General features: G+C 46.6%; 1 long non-coding RNA gene across 1 annotated transcript; it reads right to left on the reverse strand.

The window, feature by feature from the left end:
• Positions 1–2,192: 2,192 nt before the first annotated feature.
• On the reverse strand, positions 2,193–15,399 carry LOC119388901 (uncharacterized). Its single transcript, XR_005182893.2, has 5 exons — positions 15,348–15,399; positions 12,377–12,468; positions 10,993–11,113; positions 5,124–5,247; positions 2,193–2,494 (listed from the first exon to the last, which is right to left on the reverse strand). It is a non-coding gene; the product is annotated as an uncharacterized LOC119388901 (long non-coding RNA).
• Between the last annotated feature and the right edge of the window lie 1,989 nt (positions 15,400–17,388).

Here is a 17,388-nt window from a genome sequence, read left to right on the forward strand (position 1 = left end):
TCTGGCGCGACATGCGCAAGGAAGCAGCTACACGTGCAATGGGCCGGTAACATAAAACATACAATGAAAGGTGGCATAATGCGTGGCCCCCAAAAATGTGCTGCCGAGGTAGTAATGCCACTCTTTATACCCCGGTGCAACAACCCAGAAAATATGTGCTGCATCTCTTCGGTATCTGCAGCGACTTGCCGCCGTGGATTCGGAGAGGGAGTCCCTGCAGCGGAATGGAAGGACCCGACTCGAATGAACCGTGTCATTGTCCACCGCATCAATATGTTTTCAGCTTCTGTGACGGGGGTGTCGCAGCAGCATGCATAGCTGCAGTAACTATTTTGCCGGTATCGACAGAAGACTCGTGGACGTAGCGCTCTCTTGATGAAGAGAAATCAGGGGACGAAGAACGTGAATATGCTCAGCATCTTTTCCTCTAGACCCAAATGACACCAAACTTGAGAGGGTTTGGAAATGGCAGACAAGGGGAACCTGCTCGGCAAATTAGAGTTACGCATTGTATATCCGTACATGATTGTGCGAAACATTTACGTCCTCGAGGGACTCGTCGAAGGAGCAATTGGAACGCTGCGTTACGTGCGCAAAAGTGTTCACGGTAAAAAAATGCCCCCACCTCCCCGAAGGGAATCGTGAGGAAATGCGAATGCATTTCTTGCGCCGAGAGTACACGGCGTAGTAATTTTAATGGCGTAAATTAATGACGAGACGAGGATTTGTACCGTAACCATTTATTTACACATTCATCAGCACCTGTTTGTGTTGTCATTGTACCTGACGGCCATAATCTCAGCCTTGTGGTCGCCGTTGGCGTTTCACAGCGGCGTCTCGAGCACACATTTCCGGATGTTCTTGAGAGGCGCCCAGCCAGCGAACGGTCGAGAGTGAGGCGCGAGCGGACGGGAGAGTGGGGCGCAGGGAGGAGAGAGAGCGAACGGCGAGAGAAGGAGCGGCGAAGCACTGCACCTACCCTCTCCTACACTCTCTCGCACCACATGCTCCGGTTGCTAGGGGTGAGGATAAGCGCGCGCGCCCGCAGCTGTTGCTATGGGAGAGGGAGCGAGAGCGGAGAGATAACACCTGCCGGCGCCGGACAACGCCGGATGCCTTACATAGCCCGACTAAGAAATGCATTCGCATTTAAAAAACTTGGAGGACGCTTGAGCTTCGCCTTCAAGAGTGGAACGCGGTAGCGTATAATCTGACCCTGTTCGCATCGCATTCTCAATACCTAGCCTAGTTTCGGTTTTCGGTGGATGCCTCAACCATGCCGCAGGAAATGAACATCTGTGCGCGTGACGTTGGCCGTTTCAAACTATCCTGTACAGTTGCGCAGTGCCCAGTACACCATAATTCTTCCTTTTGCGAACCAGCGAAGGGCCCACTACGCGTCCGTAGGCCAACACGCTAACCTATGCAGCTGCTCACATTGTTGATGATTTTGCAGATGATGATTAAATATGTCTGAGCGCTTTGCAATGGGCGGGCCTTTAAAACACCCACTCGTCGCGCAATTCACATGTTTTCACGCCTAACGCAATTCTACGCTTCTGCAACGCAATATTACATGCGTTAAGGAGACCCCTCCGATTACATGATATTCATACCGTGTTTTTTTTTCGAGCAATGGCGTGGCACTGTTTGTCACACAGAAGTCCTGGGTTCGATTCTTACTCGTATACTATTGATTTTATTTCGATCGTTTTCGTGTTTTTGGTCACGGACAACGCCAATTTTTCGCTCGCAACCGACGACACCGACGACACCGACGCCGAAACCGAAATTTCTGGGAAACGAGCTCTTTAACGCTTCAGCGTTAACAATCATAATCACACTGTTGCTCGTGTTTTCACTGGGATCATCGGTTGCAGAGGGGACAAACACTGTTGAAAAATAAAAAGGAATAAACGCGTACAGGCGAGCACTGCAGAAAAAGAAGTTGGAAGGATGAACGGCTGTCGGTCTGGTTCTTTCGCGGATCGATATTGTTCTTTACAAACACTTTAGACTAAAGGAAGCGAACATGCTATAATATTAAGCGGTCTCTCACATTTCCTGACTCATTATAATACAACCCGACAACAGCACTTAGCAGCACTGCTCTCTAATACAACCAATCTAAAAAAAAAAAAAACGCTTTCGTATTCTCATCGCATAATATGATTAGGTATCCGCTGTAAGTATTTTACTGACTGTGCCAACATAAGTCGACAGCATCACTACAATACATGATCACTATTCTTTGACGATTGGTATGATTTTTTTCTCGAAAGCAAGCAAATGGTAGCTGTGCCATCTCCATGTGCCATCTCCATGTCCCAGCTCGGTTTTCGTGCCAGAAAACTTGACAATATAATCAAGTGGAGGCGATGTATGTCCAACTAGCTGCTACTAGTCAGTTTATTATAACATATTTTGCTGTCTGCTGCAACATCCAGGCCATTTGTGTTGCGGGCCTCCGCTTGCGTTTTCTGGTGGAGGACACCTACATCGAGAAAAAAAACAGCACTATTTCCCTTGCATGTTCAGCGTACACAGTAGAGCATGTGCCACTATAAAATGGAGTAGAAAAGAGAAAAAAAAAGTGAAAGTGAAAGCCAGAACGAAGAACGAAGGCACAATAAGAGGGAGAGACGGGAAAGGGCAACTATAGATTTGATCTGGTTGGGTTGGCCAGGGGTGTCACTGTCGTCTGCGCGAAGCTGAGGTGAAAGAGTTGCGTTGACTCCCCCGACGGGCCATAGAAGTTCAAAGACACAGCAAGGGCTAAAGTCTGACGATCGCCTTTTCCCTGGCTCAGAAAATCCAAACCGCCTGTGTTCGGGGGCAGTCGAACAATGTAGCCAAGTTCATATTGCGATGTACCCATTAACCAGAGGTAAGCAACCGTTAGCGCATCTCTGTGCAGTACAGTAGATGCAAACGAACCTCTTGCAAGATAGCTCAAAAATACACTTGAGGTCAATTTAGAAGCGCTGCTCGAAAAGTATTCGAGCAGAATACAAAAGACTGATAAAGATAACGCTGCTTGAATGCAATTCCAGATACCCATTTTCTTGTGATGATCGGAGGCTCTAAAAGTAAAAGATAGACATCTTTAACAATGTAGGTACTAAATCACTCGTAATATCTTAATAGGCACCATTATCATATTATTAAAGTATAAATACTGATACCTCAAAACGTATGTTATCCATATGGCAGACTAACACGTCATAAGCACTTCATACACTTACCGAATACTCTTCCCACACTAATTGCTTTAAATATTCATTCACCCCTCTAACCGTTGAAGTGGAAGTCATGGAAACCCACTGTAACTAACGAATCGTCCTTAAGCAAGCTTACAAGTGTGATTGAAAACGAATGGCTACTTTACAAGTAGAGCTAATGTCATTGTAGACAATTCAAATCGCTAAGCGCTGATCCTATGTCATGTTACTAATATACAGCTTTTGTCTTTTATAATTCTTTTAGGTCGCATGTTCTTTGACGAAGTTATCAAAATTGTTTTAATATTGCCTTCTTCTAAAAGTGATATATAAATCCCGATTCTATACCTTTTTACAGATGTATAGCTTATATCGTTTGCAGTTGTTTTCACTGATAACCTCTCCGATGGATTCTTTGTTTAACCATAACGTCGACCAGGTATGTTATTGCGTAACCAAATAGTTTTCTTTCTGTGCCTTCCCTCCTATAATATCAGAAGGAATCGGCGGAATTGTTTAATAATACAAAAGCCGGCAGATCCCACGCATTGTGGGAATCGATGTAATGCGAAGCAGCCAGCAAAGAGCTGCATACATCGTCTTGTATGTCGTTTAGCAAAATGCGTGTCATGGTTTTTATGTTAACTCCTATTATTTATGTTCGTCACACAGTAACGTCGCGCAATACCAACTACGGGGTAGATCAAGCTAGCGAAACGGCCGCCAGCGCACCATGAGCCTGGCACGTAAGTCATGCTGTACATGACATGTGTGCCATGACTTTCATGTTAACTCGTGTTATTTATGTTCGTCACACAGCCACGTCGCAAGATACCAATTTCGGTGTATATAAAGCTAGCGAAACGGCCGCCAGTGCACCATGAGCGTGGCACGTGTCATGCTCTACATGACATGCGTGTCATGATTTTCATGTTAACTCGTGTTATTTATGTTCGTCACACAGCCACGTCGCAAGATACCAATTTCGGTGTATATAAAGCTAGCGAAACGGCCGCCAGTGCACCATGAGCGTGGCACGTGTCATGCTGTACATGACATGCGTGTCATGATTTTCATGTTGACTCGTGTTATTTATGTTCGTCACACAGTCACGGCGCAAGATACCAATTTTGGTGTATATCAAGCTAGCGAAACGGCCGCCAGCGCCCCATGAGCGTGGCACGTAAGTCATGCTGTACATGACATGCGTGTCATGATTTTCATGTCAACTGGTGTTTTTATGTTCGTCACACAGTCACGTCGCGCAATACCAATTTCGGGGTAGATCAAGCTAGCGAAACGGCTGCCAGCGCCCAATGAGCGTGGCACGTAAGTCATGCTGTACATGACATGCGTGTCATGATTTTCATGTTAACTCGTGTTATTTATGCTCGTTACACAGTCACGTCACAAGATACCAATTTTGGTGTATATAAAGCTAGCGAAACGGCCGCCAATGCATCATGAGCGTGGCACGTAAGTCATGCTGTACATGACATGCGTGTCATGATTTTCATGTTATCTCGTGTGTTATTTATGTTCGTCACACAGTCACGTCACGCAATACCAATTTCGGGGTAGATCAAGCCAGCGAAACGGCCGCCAGCGCACCATGAGCGTGGCACGTAAGTCATGCTGTACATGACATGCGTGTCATGATTTTCATGTTATGACTTGTCATTTATGTTCATCATACAGTCATGTTACGCCATACCAACTTTGGTGTACATTCGATTAACCAAGCGAGCAGGAGAGCACAAAGTCGTAGGCGGCTAGATAGATAGATACGCTCAAAGTCGCAGAAGTTCGCTAAGAAATGCTTCGCATTTAAAAAATGGCATTGATAGACACTGCGTTCGTTATGTACATATGGTTAAGTATGAATAACATTCTATTGCTTACCCTGCAATGAACACATTTCCAGAATAATTGCCCGCAACTCCACTACAGGTTACCCGTTCGCAGGGCCACTCGGATCTCACCGATTCATTAGGAGTAATTGTTAAATCGCGATATCGGCACTGACCTGTAAATATAAAAGAATGATTAAAAATACTGTGACCCCTATTTATCTCGTTTACCATGTCTTTTCTTATTTCGTGAGGCTGCGCTTAGGCATAACATTCGAAGTATAAAAACGCACACGGAAATTTGTTTTATGTGTAAAGCAGGCCCGTAGCCAGGAATTGTTTTCGGGGGGGGGGGGGGGGGGGGGGAGGGGCACTTGCTGAAAGCCTTGACTATTTGAGAAAAACGCCTATATTCATTATTTATTTTTGGTAAAACACCATGACTCATAAAAATTTCGGGGGGGGGGGCAGGCCCCGGAACCCCCCCCCCTGGCTACGGTCCTGGTGTAAAGTCTTACAGTGAACCGGGGTCAGGTCTACGGATCCGCTGGATCCGTAGACCTTACCCCCAGATCTACGGATCCAGCGTCATTTCGGGGGTTTGGAGGGAGGGGGGGTTCGGGCCCCTAGGCCCCCCCCCCCCCCCAAGAAAATTTTGATGGAGGTGGGTGTTTTACCAAAACAAAAGAATAAAAATAGGTGTTTCTCTTACATTGTCGAGGTTTTCAGCAAGTAACCCCCCCCCCCCCCCCCCGAAAGATGCCTGGCTACGGGCCTGCCTGTGCCAGGAAGAAAGTCTCACGTGTACCATTTTTTCCAATCGGCAAAGAAAGCCCGCGAAAAACAAAAAAGAAATAACACATGACTACCGCATTCGCGCGCCGCGATCGTGCTGCTTTCAGCCGTGGTTTGAACGAACGGAATCAGCGGCGGCCGAGACTCGCAGACTCCGTTGCAGCGGTAGGCCGATAAGTTGGCAGTGGTTTCTTGGCCTGCGCTCGCTACAACTTGCACCGTCACGCGCACGAACTGGCTGACGCGGGCGAAGAAACCACCGCCAACTTACACAAAGGCGCGTCTTGTATACCTATACAGATCCTTGGCGCCAGTATGAAATAAAGGCCCCAATAAAGTTTTCAGATGCCACGCGTTTGTGACGGTGAAGCAGGCTGTAGCAAGACTCGAAAATACGCAACTGTTTATTTCGGCTAACTTGTGCCTGGAAAACGGAAAGTTAAGGTGCAAGGGATTCACGCTGAGCACTGATAGCGGCGAACAGAGCGTCGGCCGTGGGTGATCTCACCTATGGTGAGGTGTGTCGGCATTTATACATGCGGCATCGAACATTCGAGCCATATCGCTGATGCACGCGCAAGTTCTAGAATAAACTCGACTATTCGTGTCCTGCGCGTAATCTTAAGAGAATAATCTGAAACAATCGTGAAGCTTCTGAGACATTGCGGCGCGGTATGCGCCGAGCGTTGCTAGCAGTCCTTGCGGGTGAAACCCGAACACATCAAAACAAAGCGATCAACACGCGTGACAACACCCCATTCTGGAAAAGCATCGCCCCGATGCTTAAAACAGAACATGGAATTTAAGACATGCACGCAATACAGAAGAACAATAATAAAGGAAGCAAGAACTAGAGCCCTTAGGTTCCTTAACGCGCATAGAATGGCTTAAGGCGTACGACATGAACGACTTTAGGTCGTGCGCTGCGCCGCTGACTGTTTGTAATGCCGTCCGGAATAACCTCATAATCTAGAGCGCCGAGACGTCGAAGCACCTTTCATGAACCGAAGTATCGCCGAAGAAGTTTTTCACCGAGTCCACGCCGGCGTATCGACGTCCAGACTCCGACACGGTCGCCGGCCTGGTATTCTAGGTGGCGTCGTCGAAGGTTGTAACGACGACTGCCGATCTTTTGCTGGGTCTGAATATACAGAATGGCGAGTTGTCTGGCATCTTCGGCGCTAGAGGTAGACAGTGACGTCGAGGTTTTATTCGCCGGGGATGTTGAGTAGCATGACGTCGAGCGTCGTTACCGCGCTCCTTCCGCAGACCAACTTTTATGGCGTGTGGAGATAAGTTTGCGGGACGCTTACCCTACCAGGCGACCAAGAAGGGACGCGACGTTCTCCACTGCTGCAGCGAAGAAAGACGCTACGGCCGGGTTCGTCGCTCCGGCACGGCGCAGAAAAGGCACTCGAGGCGGGTTGTCAACAAAAACGGGTTTATTAACCCAAGATGCAGCACAGTGCGACAATCACGGGGTTGCGGGCCGTCAGGGTAACTCCGCAAGACCGATCTTGCCTGCGACGCTACGGTTACCACACAAAGGGGGGAACCACCGAAGCGCGCGAACGAGAAGTCGCCTGCAATGGCAGCGCGTGACCGCCTCGTTGCAGGCGTGCGAGCATCTCCCGCGGGCAAGCCAGCGCCAGACAGAAGCGAGCTCAAGGGGGAAGGGGGTTGTCACTGGCGGTCAATGAGGACAGGCGTTGTGTAGTGACGTCAGCTAGCTTGGTGGCGTGAGCATTGTTCAGGCATGTGTGGAGAAACCGCGCTTCGGCGTCTAAAGGCGCCAGAGAAAAAGAGACACGAAACTCAGCATCCATGTTTCAAAGCGTGTTCTATTTCACTCACGTTAACTTCTTCGTCTTCGTTACCGAAAGTCCTTCGATGCGCGTGACATTCCCGCGGGTGGTTCAAACAGTTTATAACAGCATATTCGGACGCGTGGCTCGTGCGGGTAAGACCAACGCATGGCTCGCACCGAGCAAAAAGGCCTGGCGGCGTAGCCATGGTAGCCACGTCGCCGATTAACGGCAGTTCCCGGCGCTCGAGCCGCACGGGGCCAGCACACGCGCTAGATGGGCAACGAGGCGCCAAAGTGAAGAGGGCGCGCTCGATTCCCACAGGCGTCATCTGCGTTGTTTCTTGTACGGCCGTATATTGTATGCGGAAGTCATGTACGGAAGGATGGCATCCCACGTCTTGTGTTCGACGTCGACTTACAGTCACGCTCAATATGACTTGCAACACGGGAGCGCGTGGCCTCTGGAGTTCAAAGGCTGTTCATGGCTTCCACTAGCCATTATTTCCATAACTAAACGCTGTTCTCTCACTTGTGGATGATCCCAATTAAAAAAATATTATTTATTTGGTGAAATGAGAACAAATTGAAGCCATGCGCAATCTTTGAACTCGTGAGGCCACGCGCTCCCGTGTTGCAAGTCATATTGAGCGCGAAAGTACATGGCCAGCATGTCAGCGACGGTCATATTTAGACGTTCGGTGAGGCCATTGGTCTGTGAGTGGTAGGCTGTCGTCCGGCGGCAGTTGTCTGGCTTAATTTCAAGATCGCTTGCGTTAGACCTGCCGTGAAATTCGCATCCCTGTCAATGATATTGACTTCAGGGGCGCCGTGGCGCAGTAAGATGTTCTCGACGAAGAACTTCGCTACCTCGGCGGCACTTCCTTTAGCAGAGCCCCGGCTTCGGTGTAGCGTGTGAGGTAGTCCGTGACTACGACGATCTAATTATTGTCGCACGTCAACGTCGGAAATGGCCCCAGCAGGTTCATCTGGATCTGCCGATAGTGCCGATAGTGCGAGACCTGCAATATACGAGGACGTCTGGCCTGCTAAAGATATTAATGGGCACACAAGAGCGGCATGCATTGTGGAGGCAACAACACAGGCAACACGGCATGCATTGTGGAGGCAACAACACAGACGCTACAAAATTTGCTCCCCATCATTGGGGAAATTGCCCCAGCAAGTCCATCCGGAGTGGATGGACTGGCTGAAGAAATCCCGCTGGCCTTGTCGGTGGTGTCTTGTGTCGCTGAAAGTCCCGGCATGTCCTCACGCAGCGAGCGAAGTCGGTAGCAAGGCGTGGCCAGTTATATTTTTCTTGTATCGTCGCGAGTTTGCGGGAAAAACCAAGGTAGCCAGGTGTCGGGTCGTCGTGCAGGGCATGCAGAACTTCTGGTTGTAGTGCCGCAGGCACAATGACAAGGTAGTTGGCTCGGGCTGGCAAGACGTTCCTCTTGTGAAGGGGTTTATTAGTGGTTCAAGGACGTTGCGCTTATCAGCGGTGAGACAGTGTCAGGCACCGTTCAGCGAGAAAGCTGCGATCCGAAGCACGAGCCGAGCGAGCCGAGCGTTGGCGATGCTGCTGGATGGAGACGCATCTTCTTCAAGGTTGCCCCCGTTGAAAAAGAGCCATCCTGGCGACCTAAGGTGTTTGAGGCAGATGATTATGATATTGCCTAAGACGGGAACCGTGCAAGATGTCACATCCACGGCGGCGCATGTCATCCGATCGAGTAACTGGCTCGGTAAGAAAATTACCTGGAGAGGTTTGCTGCAAGACGCGGTAGGGCTCTTTGTACTTTAAAGTGAGCTGCGAGGAGAGTCCCGGAGTTAGGCACGGGACAGATGACCATACAAGAGACCCTGCGCATAATTAGGGTCTGGAAGTTAGGAGCAAACAGACGCTGAAAAAGAGAACGAAGAGGGCGCGCGCCGGCCGAGCGACGCGCTAGGATGTACAGGCCGACCATGGTCACTATACACGTGGCCTCAGCGATTAGCTCCAGCCGCGGTGTTGTAAGGAGCTCGGTCGGAACTAATCTGAGAGGCCACGGTGCTGATTAGTCTAAAGGATATTTAGTGCAGACATTAAACGTTTGAAAATGAATTGAAACGGCCCGCGCGCACACATAAAAAATATGGTTAGTAGAGCTTTCTGCCACTTTTCTTGCATGGGTGCACTTCTGCACTCAGTGGAACGACAAACAAATGAAAGAAGGTGCCTCTAGTTTGACGACACCACCCAACCTTCTCGACCACCCTTGACGTGACGCCGCCTTCCATCGTAACCAATGGAACGGAGCGCGCGTTGAGGGATGGATTTCACCTTCTCGTACTGTTAGCTCGTTCAAAAGAAGGTGCAACCAGAGCTCGGAAAGATCCCGAGTTTTGCCAAACTCGGGCCATCCTGCATAGCACCCCTAATCATTAAAATGTCAATGAGGCATATGTAGGCATGTTCGAACGACATCTAACAGCGCTATTTTTAACAAGCGTACTAATTGCGTGTTCGCTTTTCTGGCTAATAAAGAGAGCCCGTAAAATCAAAATGACAAGTGACTAGACTGCAGCGCCCATCAGGACGCAGCGCCGTCAAACGGGATCACTGTGAGCTAGCAAGTCAAGACTACGCTCCCACCTTTTCTGGGTGGGATAGTAGTCACGTGTTACTTTTGATATTTCTTATGCTGTCTTTATCAGGCGGAAAAAATGAGCACTTTGCGTGAAAAATAGTAAGCTGTTGAAAACAGAGCAGTTCAAGGTTATTTGGGTCTCTCTACATATGCCTCATTGATACTTTATTGATTAGGTGAGTACTTGTCGAGTTAGAAACATATTTAGGAGTAATTAACTAAACGTCATTAGCGATAAAATTAGTAGTGGCTAACTACAGTATTCTGGGAACAACGTGCACTAGGTGTAGTTCACGTAGCGACGTTCCTCTTTTTTAAACCCACCAAGAGTGTCCATTTAAAATGCTCTCTCAAGAAAAGGCTCGCGTCTGCGTGACGAAGGCCGGTAGCTCCGCACAATGTATGTGTGAGCTCGGTTATGCCATCAACAAAGAGGAAAGGTTCTGTCAAGTTGTTAGCCGTCCGCAGTCTTGCACAGCCATAGCCCTTTGTTTGGAACCTCACCGACAGACTGTCAGACAGCCGGAACGCATGAAGCTGTCGATGCTGGCATGACAACATCGAAAATTTTGCACGGATAGCAAGTTGCATAAGGGTGTATGCACCAGTCAGCACCCACACAAGCACACGTGTGTGTGTTTGGGTGCTGCTGAATGGTGGTACCACAGCTCAAGCAATTGGCTTACCTTGATCTGTTAGAAGCACTGGCACACGGACTTCTGTTGTAAACGCACAGATCAAGGAATGTGCAACCGCAATAGCAATCAGCAATATGAGTTTCATATCGATGAGCGGTTAATTGTGGCACTGAAAAACCCGAAAGCACAGAATCCAGAATTTGAGAGCTCGAAATAATTTTCAAGGGGTGATAATGAAATACTTCTCGTTCTCAGAAAGATCGTGAATACGACATTTGAATAAGCGACAAGATTTGCTCAATCAGTATTTTTTCGAAGATACGATGTGTGGTCTTTCATGACAAAGCGGGAATGTGGGTGTCTTGTTATCGACGCAGACAGCTAACTGTAAAAAAAAAATATAGACTATACCGGGCGCGTTCCGTTGCCAGTGCCGGCGGTGTTGCCGGTGAGGGAGAAATCCCGATAATCGCAAGGAAGAAATGCAATTACTTTTCGAGCCGGAATCGAATCCAGACATTCAGGGGGCAGCCAAGTATTCTGCCACAAAATCGCGCCAGTGCTTGAAAGTACATCAGTAAAACATCCTGTGCAGGCGTCATTTTAGGACATCACTTGCGCATGCATTTCCGCATTTACAACAATATAATGAACAAGAATAACGCATTTTAACGACTCACCATGCTATAGCCGAAAGTCTCTCGACACAGGAGCGATACTCAGATGACCGCTATTTATGATGTGCACATCACCGCACTGTAGCATGCACTTAGCTTTCGGAAAACTAACATCTATGAGCTAACGCGGGTGCTGACGTTTCGTCGGACCACAAGACACCTTTTAGGCGCCAATGTAGTCGACGTGCCTAGTAAGTCCACTATATAGACACAGCTAGCCAAATCCCACAGATACGTCGATCCACCTCGTACCGTTTGCTCAAAGAAATACGAAAGATAGCGTTTACAACGGCCTCCCGTTAGGGGGTCGTAACTCCTCAGGATCCAATAAAGTTCGTTGTCTGTCTGTCTGTCTGTCTGTCTGTCTGTCTGTCTGTCTGTCTGTCTGTCTGTCTGTCTGTCTGTCTGTCTGTCTGTCTGTCTGTCTGTCTGTCTGTGGCGTAGGATACTTGTTGACTGCTTCCCCTGGAATTGACTCCCATAATGCGTGGGATCTCAGGAACGTTTATGTAACTTCATTGATGATTGGACCACGGATGTGCACACCGATGCTAGCTAAGTCGGTATTTGGCCGGCTCACCAGAGAAAGAGGAAGAGATGGTGCGGAGTCCCAGGAGGTGATAAAAACATTTTGTGCACTAGTACATGCACACTTGAGAAGAGTTAGATTAGTTTGGGAGGCCTGGTATAAAGGAGTGTCGCTGAATGTAACTTTGGTTTTTAAATCGTCAATAAGCAGACCGATTTTACAGTACCTTCCTTCATCCGCTTACGTCAGGGCTGCTTGGTTTCGCAGGCGGGCCAGGTGTAAGTGTTTGTAGACACAGCACTCAACAATTCCGCCGACCTATGATGGCAAAATTAACGATATTAGAGTTATCAGAGCACAATTTATCGATCTAGGCCGATTAATTGTATCTCTTTAGTGTCCCTTTAAATTTCACTATTCGCAAACCCCTATAAAAAGCCGAGTTACTCTTCAGAGCGTTGTTTCACTCTCGCAAAACATCCGATAGAGTGCAATGCACGTTCACTCTGTACGAAAGGAGAGAGTGAAATGTGCTGATACTCCACCTTTCTCAGACAGAGTGGAATGTCCATATACTCTTGTGGCATGAGAGAGTACAACGCAGTTTTACTCTCGCTCCTCATATACATATCGATGTGCCAGTATGCGGCGAGCAATGAGCACTCATTATTAAGCACACGTATATACAGTAGAGAGAACTGTATTCGTCGTTGCGCTAGAGACGACTAATAAAAAAAGCAGCGTTTCCAGCGCCTTCCAGTGTTTTTCAGTGTACTGGAAGGCACTGGGATAAGGCCTATTATCAGCGTTTTTAGCTTTAGATTTGTGTAGTTAAACATCGAATATCACCTCATGGAGTCGGTCACGATCGAAACTACATTCGAACGGTGATGAAATTCGTCGTATTTCAATATCCACGTTTTTCGCTACGAGCGTCGCGCACTGGAGTACACTGCCCTAAGCTAAACGGTCCGTACAGCTATAGAGTGCGCTATTAGGGCTGTAGTCACGGAACGTGAACAATGATGACCGAAGACATGTTCAAGGAGGTGATGAAAACTCAACTGTTCAGTGTGCAGTGCAGAAGTTTTTTCCTACACAGAAATAAACTACACAGAAATAATAATAAATAATTTCCTACACACAAATAACTAACTGCTTAACCAGTCAATGCGGATGCCGCACATATCTGCTGTTACGCTAATCTTGTTCACTCAGAAACGTGCCACATTGACTTTCTGATACCGGAAAGCACAGAACAAACAAATGAACTACCTTCTGTGTGGTTGTCGCGTGTACGGAGACACTCAAACCGGCGTTTCTAAACAAGAAAAGAATGACAGATCACTGACGTGATCACTGACAACATGAAAGAAAAAGACCGCGTTCCTCGTCTTCCAGTGTGGCGTTGCGATAGCGTGTCGGACTCACAGTCTGAGGTGCGTGAAGAGGTCACTGGTGCGAACCTTGCTCGGTATCACTCTTTTTCCTAACGTCTTTTTTTGTCGTAGTGCTCTTTATTATGTCATCATTACGATCTACGCATGAATAAATTGTCCAAAGCAATTTTAAGGCCCAACGTTGTCCCGAGCTCTGCTATTTCTTTCTTGAGGTGTACTGCCACTCCTTTCGGAGGGGTCCAGCTACTCTGCTTCGGCAAGAGTTATGTTGCTCTGTTGAGGTGGAGTACTATAATCCTTTCTGCGGGCATTTCTATACTCTGCCTCAAGAAGAGGTGATTTACTCTGGAAGAGAGAGTTAAATATGGGACAAGGATATACTCTCCCAAATAGAGCGCCCAGCTTTTGACTCTCTTTCTTCTTAAGAGTGTAGAATCTCGGCATCTATATACGACACTTCTGCATAAAATTCACTTCAAAATGAACTGCTCTGGTTTCTTATTTGTGTAATGTAACTTTGCGATATATATATATATATATATATATATATATATATATATATATATATATCTTCTTCTTGTCATTCTCTTTCATTTTCGCTGACTTTTTCTTGCATCTAAACAAACGAGAAAGCTTTGCACTGATAGACATGCGCCTTGGATCTTAATAAGGCCAGGTTTTTAATGGAAATATTCCGACGCAGGCTTATTAAAATCACTACTATGGTATATTATATATATATATATATATATATATATATATATATATATATATATATATATATACCATAGTAGTGATTTTAATAAGCCTGCGTCGGAATATTTCCATTAAAAACCTGGCCTTATTAAGATCCAAGGCGCATGTCTATCAGTGCAAAAGCTTTCTCGTTTGTTTAGATGCAAGAAAAAGTCAGCGAAAATGAAAGAGAATGACAAAGAAGAAGGCACACTCACAGAAACACCGTCTCCAGTGTGGGAGTGAGCGGGCCTCCTCCTTCGTGCTTGTCTTGTACTTTCTCTGATTTTTTTCTTGCATTGAGGCATGAGCCAACCGGCCCAGCTCGTTAAGCTTCCTTAGTTTGTGAGAGATTTCACTTCATAACCACACTACAAATTGTCTGACGCAAAATGCTGTCGGGAAAACTCGCAGGGTCCCTTATGCATTCGCCGAAGATGATTCGAATGCGAAATCCACATTCTTTTTTTCTTTCTTTTTCATCTGACTCTACTACATTGACATCCCTCCCTCCCGCCATGAAAGCTTGCCGGAGCTAGCGTGGTTTTGCACAGCCTCCGGGATCTCAGGCATTGCAAGTTTTCGGCACCGCACATGGTTTAGCACAACCTCCGTGATCGGCCCGACTTTGAGCAAGCGACGTTGTTGGGTGATGACGTCATCACGTGACGGCATGTTATGACGTCACCACTGCATCATATTGACGTCACGAAGAAGTAACAAATTTTGGTTATCTGCGACTTAATGATGGCGTGAAGTTGTACTTAGATTATGTGACTTTTGGTAGGCCGACTGCGTACAGACATTACTTGAGTATTACGTGGCTTTTGACCGACTGTTAAGACTTAGTTTTTTTTCGCATCATTAGTGTTGACGGCAACGCCGCTCTCGTGAGGTGTCGTTAGGTCTCGTCAAATCGCGGAAACTTCTTAATTCCTGTGCATATAAGGCTTTCACCTTAATAAAGAGCGGATTTCGGCAAAGTTTCACTGATGGGTGTACGTTTTTCTATGACTTAATAAAACGCAGCAGGTTTATACTTTACGCGTTATTGATACTCACCGGAGGCTTCAGTTCTCGGTCGCAATGGCAATCCTGACTTGTTTCCACGCTTTCTGAAAAGAAATGTAATCTGGCGTCGGTTTGTATATTGTCCGAATGTATAGATAAAGCAGCCTTTGTGCATTGTATTGCAGAACAAGACGCTGTGAACTTCGTACTGCAGAAAAAGCGGCGCGGTGTGTAAACATAATGGGCTGAAAAATGCCGAGAGGAGAGGCCGAGGGTTGTTTTAGCGCTCAGAAAATTTTTGGGGGTGTTTTCAACCGTACCCCTCCCCCTTTCTCTACTTGGCTATGACCGTGATATACACACCGGGTTACCCAACTAACTCCACACAGAGTTTAAAAATATGCCGACGCACTTTATGATGACGCGACCAAGTGCGTCTTTCTGACTATTGCATAGATTAAGTCCGTGCGATACTCAGCATTCTGTAATAGTATTGGCTAGTTGAAGCTGATTTCGCTATCATGCGTGGTTATTAACGTAGACTAGGTGTAGTTTTCGGGCAGCCAAACACTGTTTTAGTTCGTCTTCTCCTTGTGGTCATTTCCTGAACGTTTTAGAAACAAAAGAGAATTGCCCTGGAACAATTAAAGCTGAAGAACACGCTCGTGGAAACATAATGTTTCAAAGATGTAATGTTCTTTCGCGTTCCTATATACCTACAAACCGTACCGGTTTTTGTTCAACACAAATCAAACATTTTCCTGAATATACGTCATCTTTCAGTTTCTTAAAAAATAGATGTTAAAGAGTGCCAAGTGCTTTTTCAACTAGAGAAAAAGGGGGCGCCATCTATTGCCCTACCTTCAATGACCTTCTCAAAAATGTCATTACTTCCGAAGGCGCCAACAATTGAGGTATAAAGCAATGCTTCTAATCAAAGTTGCGATTTTTTTAACGCATTTCTTTGAAGTAAGTTTCTTTGAAGAAACTTACTAATATTTGAAAACAGTTTGCTTTCAGAACCGAGCGCCTGTGCCTCTAATAAAACGCAGTGCACACGCACGAGAAAACATTCTGCAGCATCTTAAAATGAGCGCTTCGTAATTCAAGATGTACAGTTGCTTCTGCAAAAGTCAAGTACGTGCGCCGATAAAATGTGGGTGACTTATTTCTACTTTTGTTAAGAACTATGCATGTTGAGGTATGTGGATCCAATTGTTGTTCCAAAGATGCTAGGTGTGGATTACTGCATGTGTAGGCTATCGTGCTTGACCGAAAAAGGAAAATAAAGCTACCAGGAATAATCACATCACCATATTACATCAGAATCCTTCTCGTTTGCAAAAAGTACTCAAGCTCAAGCTATTTTTGTTTCCTTTATAGGCAACCTGCGCTCCAAGGGCAAGCACATTTTCAATTTTTCACCCTTGTGTGCAATAGCCTTGGCTAGCGGTTTATTAATTCCTTCTCACAGTTGTTCATTGTTCAACAATCGAGAGTTTTAGTACCGGGGCTCTAAAGCGGATTGCGTACGTGGGCTATCGCGTCCCTTTGTGCTTCGCTTCCAGCCGCACCCATGGAGAATAGAAACGGAACGCAAGTGCTTACTACGCAAGCCGCTTTCGGGTCCCGGCACTAAAACTCTCTACTAGCGGTGCTTTAGCGATCCAAATAATGCTGCCATTGGTAATTTCTATTCTGACTGTAGCCAGAAGGATATATTAAAATAAAACGATGTAACCTGAAGCAGAAACTGAAGGAACAAGCTAGCACGATGCACATTTGGGTGAGTTGGTGATCGTACACGTTGTCGAGAAAAACCGACTGTGGAAAACGAGCACAAAGGAGGAGGTAAGGCAAAATACGGGTTATGACTGTCCAGTAACTATCAATGTGGGCTTGTAACATTAACACGTTGGGAGAAGAGTGCGTCAGCCAAGCCTCTTTTTGATAAAGAGATTATGTTTCTTTACGTAGGATATAAAAAAGCACATGCGTCTGTTTCAGCTTGCTCTGGACACGTGTTTATGTATGTGCACAAGTAATTCCAAGAAATGTTCTTTGCATATACCTTGTTTCAAGAATAAAATTT

The sequence above is a fragment of the Rhipicephalus sanguineus genome, chromosome 4, assembly GCF_013339695.2.
Source record: "Rhipicephalus sanguineus isolate Rsan-2018 chromosome 4, BIME_Rsan_1.4, whole genome shotgun sequence".
NCBI lineage: Eukaryota > Metazoa > Arthropoda > Arachnida > Ixodida > Ixodidae > Rhipicephalus > Rhipicephalus sanguineus.